Source organism: Vulpes vulpes, chromosome 14 (genome assembly GCF_048418805.1).
Source record: "Vulpes vulpes isolate BD-2025 chromosome 14, VulVul3, whole genome shotgun sequence".
NCBI classification, from domain to species: Eukaryota; Metazoa; Chordata; class Mammalia; order Carnivora; family Canidae; genus Vulpes; species Vulpes vulpes.
Window position 1 is genome coordinate 96,903,276 of NC_132793.1, and position 10,468 is coordinate 96,913,743.

The 10,468-nt window shown below is 47.1% G+C and overlaps 1 protein-coding gene across 16 annotated transcripts in view; it reads right to left on the reverse strand.

Moving 5' to 3' along the window:
• SV2B (synaptic vesicle glycoprotein 2B) overlaps positions 1 to 9,964 on the reverse strand; it is a 173,548-nt gene extending 163,584 nt beyond the window's left edge. For 2 of the 16 annotated variants that reach the window (XM_072737221.1, XM_072737218.1), the window contains exon 1: positions 9,095 to 9,322. The gene's annotated coding sequence lies outside the window, so the exon portion shown is untranslated. Of the gene's footprint in view, positions 1 to 5,944; positions 6,028 to 7,901; positions 8,948 to 9,094; positions 9,401 to 9,459; positions 9,730 to 9,824 lie in introns of those variants that run through there. The other 14 variants (XM_072737222.1, XM_072737223.1, XM_072737217.1 and 11 more) reach the window with 14 other exon arrangements.
• Positions 9,965 to 10,468: the final 504 nt, after the last annotated feature.

Genomic DNA, 10,468 nt, shown 5'->3' on the forward strand with positions numbered 1-10,468 from the left:
TGAATGTAGGAAACCAGCTCCACAGGCTGGGAAGCAGGTTGGATTCAGTGCCTGGGTTAAGCCCATGTGGCACTATCAGGTATTAGCAAAGTCCCTTTATAAGACAGTGAGTTATGGTATCAGAGTAGAAGAAGCTAAGTCTGGGTAGTGGGTTGAGGCCCGGAGCCCCACCTAACATGCCTTCATGGATGTGGTGAGGAAGGACCACAGCACAGCCCAAAGAAGATGTTCTAGACCGTGAGGCAGCTTTGCATTTGAATCCACTCTGACCTTTAGTGGATACTAAACTTTGGGCAAGTCATTTAACTTCTCTGAACCTCAGTTTACTCCACCATAAAATGCAATACATCCCCACTTCATAGAAATTGTGAAAATTCAATGCAGAATAATAATTCTTATTTTCACATGATCAGACAGCTAGAGGAACCTCCAAGAGACATAGCATCTAATGGGGGCACCCATTAGATTGGCCAGCATGATCCAAAAGAAAAGAAGAGGACGTGGCTCAGCACCACATCCTGCTTCCATATTGCTTATGACAATTCTCCTGTAATTCATATTCTATCACTTTAATTTTTAAGCTACTGCTTTTACAGTAATCCCATAGCTTCCCTTTCCTTAAAGATTAATTTTTATGCTTTGCTTTAAAAAAAATCAAGTGGTTGCATTTAACCCATAGACATTCAAGCAAGCATGGGTGGGATGTGTTCATCACTCATCATAGCGGTAAGAATGGAACTAAGTCCCTTCAGCCTCCAAGATCAGGAGCTCCTGCCTTTGCCATGAGCTTTTCAGCCTCATCCCTGGGACCAGCACTCTGCCTGAAGCAAGCCACCCCCCAACAAGGCCATTTCCTCTCCCTCAAAGCCACCCACGTGCCAGGTGAGTTCTACCCCTCTCTCTATTGTCATCTGCTGCACCCCAGATCAGATCCAAGCCCATGGTCAGATCCCGGGCATGGCAAGAGAGCAGGGGCCACAGGCCGAGAAAGAACAGCCCTGGGCCTGGGCTTTGGAGGCCAGAGGGGGAAATCCCAGGGGACTTTTCAGAGGAAACCATTGAGGGGGCTAACCAGGGACCCACCTGCCTGGGAAAACTAGCTGTGCTGTTTGGGAGGATTTCTAAGCATAATAATGAAGGGAACCAGGACCTATTTTTTTGTTCTCTCCAGGTCCCAACCCCAGGCGAACTTATGTTGCTGCAAGCCTGACTAGGCTCTGGTCCTCTTGCCTTCATTAACTTACTGCAGGACCTTAGATAAGTCATTTTCTTCTCTAGACTCAGCTTCCCGCTTTGCACAGGAGGAGGACTTCCACTCCTCTCCCTATAATAAGCAGTGAATGCATCCCAAGGAGTTGAGATTCCTGCGTTCTAAGATCTCTTTGGGTTGGAAATGCTAAGACCCTGTAGTTCAAGAAAGTCCTTCCACTGCTTTGGACTTGCTCTGGACCCAAAAAGGAAGATGTCTGTTAAATAGCCACTAAAACAAAACTTGCATCCTTGGGAGGAATGAAGGCATGTTTATCCATGGACAGGGATTCATCTGCAGGTTCCTGTCATGGGAAGACCTTGAAAACCTACACCCTTCTCTGCTTAGGTGTTAGGTGCCCAGAACTTCTGCCAATACGTGTGTCATCTGCAGTTGGCATGGAAACAGAGAAGGCCACCGAGCCCCCAGCTTAAATAGCCAGCTTCCAGATTCAGGCATCTGTGATTCGAAAAGGCTCCAGAGGTCTAGCAAAAGTGCCTCCTCTTGCATCTTTGCAGAGCTGGACAAGAAGGAAATGAGGTAGTTCCTCCACGTCTCCAAGGGTACTTTTCTCTGTGAATTCTTTTTTGCTGGGCTTCACATTTTCCATCTGTAAGATGGAAGTGGGAGAAAGGACGCGGCCTATATGATCTAACTTCTAAAAGTGGTGCAGTTCAATTCTATTTCTGAGGAGTTCTGCAGTCACCAGTGAAAGGAGAATTTTCAAACACCTTTTGGAGAAAAAAAGTTAATGTTACTCTCTCCCCTGCCACCCAAGGCAGAAGCAAGCTCTGAAAAGAGAACAGAAATTGGGTGAGCAGGAGTTTCTATAGAAAACAGGAAGATCTGATAGGACCTCCTTCTGTGTGGTGGGAATCATGATGTGGATCTTCATTGCTAGGACAGGCAACACTATTGGGTGAGCTGTCATAAATAATCAGGACAGCAAAGGAGGTTTGGCCTTTGCTGCTGATGGATCTGAGAGTTCCAAGGGAAAGTTGAGTGTAGGATACTTGATCTAGAAGAGGTTGGAATGGCAGCAAAAGCACAGAGGTTGGGGAAAGAGACACCATTAGCTGCTGAGTACCCATTAGGTGCTGAAGACTTAGCTCATCACTGTCACTTATGCTGTCATTTCTTGCCCAGGCAACTGAAGAATCACCAGGAAGAAGTTTAGCCAAGAGAACAACCACAACAGTATTTACTCATTCAGGTATCTAATCTATATCTAGGGCATGCTCACTATGTGCCTGGCACAGAGATAACAGTAGATTTTTCCAGTAGAAGACACCATGGGGTAGATTTTGTAGGAACAATGCCTGGAGGCATCTGGGAGGACAATTTCTGTATCTACATAATCCAAGGGACTCAAATTTTCATCCTGGAATTCCAACAAACTATAGGATATTATTGAGCTGAGCTAGTGGGGTTGGTTTACTGCAGAGAATAGAAGGTTGGCTTCCTTCTGAGGCATTTGGAAATCTCCAGCCCATAAGGCTGATTATTAGTCACTTGCCTTATTTTGAATAGCATGAGCCCAATGCAAATAATCCTCTCAATAGCACTGGTAACATTAAATTACAGGTTCTCAATTTTCTCTTAACACAGGACTTAAAGATATGGTGATCACTTAATTAACATTTGACCAACATATTTCCAAGTCCAGGAGCATGAAAGGAACTGCAGAGTACTTAGATGTTATTACTATCATCATCACCACTATCATCACCATCATCACCATCACTACCATCATTAATATCACCATCATCATCATCATCATCATCATCATCTTACAAATGAGGAAGCCAAGGCTCAGAGAAATTAAATAACTTGCTCAAGTTCACACAGTTAGAAAATAATGAGGTTTAGGTGCCTGTGCCTCAGTCAGTTAAGCATCTGCCTTTGATAGATGACCCACATGATTTCAGGGTGCCTGGATCGAGCCCTACTCAGCAAGGAGTCTGCTTCTGCCTCTCTCTCTTCCTCTGTCCCTCCCTTTGCTCATTTTCTCTCTTTCTCCTTGTCTCTCTTGCATGCATGTGTGCACACAAAAATAAAGAAAAAATCTTTAAAAAAAAAAAAGAAAGTAATGACAATTGAGCTAAAACCAAGTTGTCTGATTCCAAACCCCACTGCTCCATCCTATGCCCCATGTGGTCAGGCTTATTACAAACACACAAAAAAATGAAGGCCACATTACTATCTTTCTCTTACTTCCTTCTGGGCTTCAATTGTTTTTCCTCCCTACTATTGACATACACTCTTTCTCCCCCTCTCTCTCAAACACACACAAACACACACACAGAGGAAACCACTTCCAATGGTAGTACCTACTTTTTTCATTCCCTCCTTCTCAATATCATTGCAAACAAAACTCGCCCTCACACATACCTAGCCACACCATGGGAAAGAAATGGATAGCACCCAGAATTTGAGACTGAAGTCAGTCTAACCTTCCCCCTTTGCAATAAAACCATTGCCTACTTCTCTCCTTTTATAAACAGGAACACATTATGCAAGATGCTGTAGATGTGGGATTTTTCAAGCGAGCTGGTGACTCTCTCTCACTTGGCATAAAATTGATTTAAATAAATCTCTCCCTTTTTCAAGATTCTTCCCTGCTCCTGCTTAATCTTAAATTGAGAGCAGTACAATAATAACCAAAGAACATCACACCCCTGAATTTCAGCCACCTCTCTCTGGAAGATCTTGTCTCCTTTTTTTGAAAGTATGAGCTATTTTTTGGCTTCCACTTATTTCTCTTTCTTACTTGTCACCACATATTGCTTTCTGTAAGATATAAGCAATTGAAGCCTTTGTATCTAAAGTCTGTTTTTAGCCCAGGAGATCCACAATAAGGCTCCCACAAGACCTTGGAAAGAAAGGGAATAACTTCAGAGAGTTACACTTCAAGATCCACTGAAGCAACAATATGCAGTCACCTCCAGTGAATAAACTGTTCCATTGATTCATTCACTCATTCATTCAAAAAATATTCATTGAGCACATACTATATGCTAGGCATCATTCTGGGCACTGGTGGTGATACAGCAATAACTGGTTTTCTGAAGGACAAATAAATAACGTATCCATGACACCCAAATGTGTGTCTCCTGCTCAAACCCCTTCCTTCAACTCTAGACTCACATATATAGCTATCTACTTAACATCTCCCATTGGACATCCATTGAACCCCATGACTGTTCCTTCTCCATCTCAGTAAAGGGCTACTTCTTCCATTTGCTCAAGTCAGAATATGTGGAGTCATCCTTGGCTCCTTTCTTTCTCTCATACCGTAAATCTACCAATCAGCAAATGCGGTCTTCTCCACTATCAAATATATCCAAAATTTGATCACTTCTCACCATCATCACTCTCCACTCTAGTCCAAACCACCTCTTGCCTGAAGAACTATAGTAGCCTCCTGGCTGCTCTCCCTGTTTTCATTCTTGACCCCCTAGCGTCATTTATAAGGTCTAAATCTCAAGTGATCATTGTAAAACATAAATCAGATCATGGCAACCAGTGCTCAAAATTCTCCAAAGGCTTCCCATCCTGCTTAGAGCAAAAGTCAAAGTCCATACAAGGCCCTACAAGACTATGTACTGCTTAGCTCACTGCTATTTATCAGATCTCAACTTCTACCATGTTCACCCTCTCTCAGTTCCTTCTTCATAAGTTTCCTTGATGTTTCCAGAACGTACTAGTACTCTGTTGCCTCAGGCCTTCACACTTGTTGCTTCCTCTGCTTAAAAGAATCTTTCCCCAGATATCAATCTGGCTCACTCTTTCACTTCCTTCATGTCACCCTGCCCACTTGCTATAAAATGCCCACCATCTACTCAACCCCTCACTCAACCAGGCACTCTCCCACCCTCTCTTCCCCGCTTGATGTTCTAACATTACACATTAACTTATTTACTTTCATATTATTTATCTCCCCCAACTAGAATAAATGTTTCACGAGGATAGATGTTGTATTTTTATTGCTGTGTCCCCTACCTATAATATGCCTGACATACAGAGAACACTCAACAAACATCTGCCGAATAAATGACTATCTAAAGGTATATATGTCCAAAGTTGATTAGCCATGGAAACAGAGAAGAAAAGAAAAACGGCCAGTTGCAGGCATTTCCCATTTAAACAGAGTTCAGAAGAAAAGGAGACTTAGCCAGAGTACTTTAAATATTAAGGTCCCCGGGATCCCCCTTGGGATCCCTGGGTGGCGCAGCGGTTTGGCGCCTGCCTTTGGCCCAGGGCGCGATCCTGGAGACCCGGGATCGAATCCCACGTCGGGCTCCCGGTGCATGGAGCCTGCTTCTCCCTCTGCCTGTGTCTCTGCCTCTCTCTCTCTCTCTCTCTCTCTCTCTCTCTGTGACTATCATAAATAAATAAAAATTAAAAAAAATAAAATAAAATAAAAATTAAATATTAAGGTCCCCATAGTAGATTGATCACAAAAATACTCCTAATTCCTACCTTCCCTGTATCCATACTCTTTGCAATGCGACTAAGTAGCTCCTCTCATCAAGAAGTGGAGTTTATTCCCTGCTTCCTCACTCTGCACTAGCCTTGTGATACCCTGCCAATAGACAAGGATGAAATGATAGTGTGCCAGCTGTAAGTTTAGGCTATGCAGGTTTCCCCTGTCTCTCGAACTCCCGCCACTACCACATGAACATGCCAACTCACCTGTTGAGGAATGAGAGATCACATGGAGCCGAGCTGAGCCATCCCAGCTGAGGTCATCCTAAAGCAGCCAGCCTTCCACCACTCTATCAGCAGACCAAAATCAGATGAGCAAATCCAGCTGAGATCAACCAAGCTTAACCCAGATCTGCAAACTGCCCGGCCAACCCATAGACATGTGAGAAAATAATAAATGGTTGCTTTTAGGGAGGTTTCTTCTGTAGTCCCATTGACAATATCAACCCTAATGTGTGTGATCAATCCCTAGGGTAGTCATCTAAGCTGCTTTGCTCTGAGTACGTGCTTTTGGGAAACTTCCTCCTTAGGAGTTAGACTTCATGAAGGGGAGTCTGCAGGAAGACCTAGTAGCCATGCCACATAGTTTGTCTCAACCATTACAAATCAGTAGAGTCGTGTGCAGGTGAGCAAGGTCACTAGGATGTGGCCCAGAAGTGACAGACCAGGTTTGCAAGGCAGCAAAACTAAAAGCCAGACCTTAGTTGGAGACATTCACCATGGTAAATGTCACCTTCTGAGGCATCTTGAGAGAAATCCTGCCAGCCTCCCTAACAGTGACCCAGCCACATGATATCCTATTTCACAGAAACTTTAACAAGGTTCTCAGGCATCCAGCCCCATTTCTGTCCATAGAACACACTGCAATTGCCCTACTACACCACGAATGGTTATGGGATGGAGCTCTCAAATCTGTAGAGGAACAAAGTCTCAAAAGGGCAGAGCAGCAAACTAGAGTCTTCATACAAACTATAAAAGTCTCAAATAAATTAATCATATGACACTAGGTAAATGCGTTCCATGAGACACCAAAGGTCAGTATATTTCCAGTTAACTCCAACACCTTTCCACAACCACAGAAACTATTAATTATCCTCTGAGACAACAAAGAGCTAACAAGAAATCTGCAGGACTATTCACTAAAGATGATGCTTTCTTTCTTTATGGGGGTGGGGTCGGGGAGGAAACAAACATGATGTTCAGGTTTAAAGGATCACAAATACTTGATCTGGATGAAAGGTACCTGTACACTGTTTGCACTGCCTTCCTGATTCCTGTGCCATTTGTCACCATGCAAAAATTTATGCCTCCACTTACTACACTGACTTACGCTCTGAGTGACCCCAGGAACTTAACGTTTACCAACCAACCTTCTTCTAAACGTAGAGTGTAAGATTTAAGCCAATTCTTAAAACAAGAGCTCAGGACATAAACTTAGTGACAAATACAAATAATAAGAGGCAATACCCCAGTGACCTTGCCATGTCACCTGTCCTATCTTGAGTCCTACCCCTCTCTCACTCAACCACAGCCTCCTTGGCTTCCTTTCTGATTTTCCTATGAACACATCTCTCTCTTGTTTCAGGGATTTTGCAGGTGCTATTTCTCTGTCCAGAATGCTCCTTCTCAGCATCTGGCTAGCTCACTCCCTCACTTCCCCAAGGGATCTGATCAAATGTCACCTATCAGCAAAGCCTTCCCTGACTAGGCTGCATTAAAAAATAACAATCTTCACCGCACCCTTTGGCAGCACTCCTCATTCCTCTTACCCTGCTTTATTTCTCTCCATTATAATGTATCGTTGGCTGATTCACTATCTAGTTATTTAGCTATTTGTTATACATTTGCATACACAAACACACACACACACACACACACACACACACTAAGCTCCTTGAGCATAGGGGCTTCATTTAGTTCATTTCTGCATTCCCCACACATAAAGCAGTCACTGACACATAGTAGGTACTCAATAAAGGACTGCAATTTCTTGAGCATCAACTTTGTGCCAAGCAGTTTATGTCCAAAAATCATTTAACAATGAACAAATATTTTGTAAGCACCTACTATGTAATACGTATAACAACTCTATTGTTATCTCCATGTTACAGATCAGAAAAGTAAAGCATAACAGGAGGCTATGTAACTTGCCCAAGATACTCACCTAGGTTTGTTTGTCCATCAAGCCTGCTTTTCAAACACCTTAATGATGGTTTAGATTACCGAATGCATGTGATATGCAGCTCTAGTAAACACGCATAACACAAGAGCTTTATCATATTTCATCCCCTACTACAGTTTTGTGCAGGACAAAACATCCATTAGTTTGGATTAGATTGGTAGTAACGGCTTTAGGTTTCCTTCCCACCCATTTAGACATAATCATGGTCAGAGCTTTCCCTCTGAACTGGGCTGAGACAAGTACAGACAGGTCAGGGACCCAAGGGGGAAGAAAGCAGAAGTTCATCTGCTCTGAAAAAATCCCTCAGAATTTTCCAGAATCCTTGCCTTTGCAAAGTACTGCTTCAAAACCTTCTTGGTCCTGGAATTTAGGAAAACAATCAATTTTTTTAAAAGGAGAAAAAAAAAAAAAACCTGACCTGCATTGGGTGCACTCTTGTGTGTGTGTCTACTGGGATCTGGTCATGCACTGCAAATGCCAGCCCTGTCATGACTTGTACAGCTCTGCCCATCCAGTAGCTATGATGCTGATGGGGTGGAAGAGTCATGTGGGTCACTCACAGACCAAAGGACCCAGGGAGGGACCCAAGCTCTACTGAAATCCACGCCCTACCTCATCTGCGGAGGGCTTCGTTTTAAAAGTAATCTCCTGGCACAATGAATTCCTTCCTCCTCTTTGCTCCCGCCACTCTTTCCTCACACCAGCACGACTGAGCTCATCACACTCGATTATTACAGGTGTTTCTCCCCCACCAGCTGTGAGCTTCTGGAAAACCTAAACTTTGTTTTCCTCATCTCTGCATCCCCAAGGACTAATCCAGCCTCTGACACATACTAGGTGCTCGGTAAGTATTTGCTGACTCAAGAAAGATGCAGAATGAGCCTCTACTGGATCTGCTGCATTGACTAGAGCAAGCAGGACGAGCCACCTCTTCTGGGAAAGGGCAGAAAACAGAAACATAGAAGAGGTCCAGTGCAGCAGAACAACTGCTGAGCTGGCTGCAATGCCCACCTCTTCCCCCTACACATATCTCTCACCCCTCACCTGCCACTCCTTGAATCCCAAGGCCACCCACATTTCCCTTTCAAACAGGCTTGAAGAAAACAAGCAGGGATCCCCCTGCACCCACCCCACTCAGCTGCTCTTAGCGAAGCCCAAAAGGGACGTTAAGTTACCTTGAAACGGAGCTAGTTTGCATTCGTGATTGCCGGTTCAAGGGTCGTGTTTCCCCAGCCCTGCCGAACCCCTCGACAGCAGAGATATCTAACAGCCGTCTGCGGAAGAACCGGCTGTGCCTCGCTCCTCCCTGGCCAAACGCGTTTGCTCACCCATCCCTGCAGAACAGATCATGTTCTTTTCCTTGCGCTAAAATCCATCTCTGCACAAACCCTCTCTGTGTCCCTAAGAAGCGGCCCCCACGCCCGCGGAGGGCGCCCCCACACGCAGAAACACACACTCACGAACCCCAACCCAGAGCCACCAGGTGTAAGCACGTTTATCATGTGTTCTCTAGGAACAAACCGCCAGCAGCAAAACCCACCTCCCAGAAATAGAATTGAAGCTAAAAGCCGTGGCTGGGAAGCTCATGCAAAGGGACTTCACAAATGTCGGGAGCCCAAGTTGCAGAACTGTGCGGCGCTAACAGTTGGAACCGGGCTTCAAAGCAGCCCTTGGGGATGCCGCCTTCAAGGAAGCGCGCAGCCGCGGGCGGCCGGCGAGCGCTTGCTTCTCTGCACCCGCTTTCCAAGACTCTCCCCCGGCTTTGGAGCCGTGGACTATGCACAGCGTCCAGGGGCGGCCGCGTGTGGGCGCCGGCCCCGCAGGCGGGCAGGGGAGGCCCCGGAGCGCGCGGGGTCGGGGCCGGCCCGCTCCGCACGCTCCCGAGCTAGCCGCCGCGTCGCCTACCTGGGTGGGAGATCCGCGGCCGGGGCGGCGCGGGCGCGGGCGCGGGTGCGGGTGCGGGTGCAGGTGCGGGTGCAGGTGCGGGCGCGGGTGCAGGTGCGGGCGCGGGCGCGGGCGCGGGCGCGGGTGCGGGTGCGGGAGCGCGCGGCCCGGCCCGCAGCTCCGGCCACCGCGGCGCGCGGGCGATCCCGGCGGAGGCAGGAGCCGGCGGCTGTCACACCTGCATCACGGCGCCCACGCCGCCGCCGCCGCCTGCCCAGGCGCAGCACGCAGCGCGCCCCCGCTCCGGGCTCCGAGGGCGGGCGGCGCCGGGTCCTCCGTGCAGCGGCTCAGATGCTCGCGCGCTCTCCCCGGCCTGAGCATTAGCGGCGTCCGCGGCTGCAGCCGGTGCTTCTAAATCCCCTCTGATTCGAGGCGGGGTGATCGCGGGGAGGGGGCCGGCGGGGCCCCGGGCTGTCTGGATTTGCAGCCCGGTTGATGTCAAACTTCTCATCCCTCGAGTTTCGAGTTTGGTGCCCGACTGCCTCCGGCCGTCATCCCTCTTGGCTGTCTCCTCCCCGCCTGCCGGGGCGAGGGGGCGCCGCGTACTCCGCGTCCTCTCTCACCAACTCCAAACCGGGACCCATCAGAGGGGACAGGACTCCAAT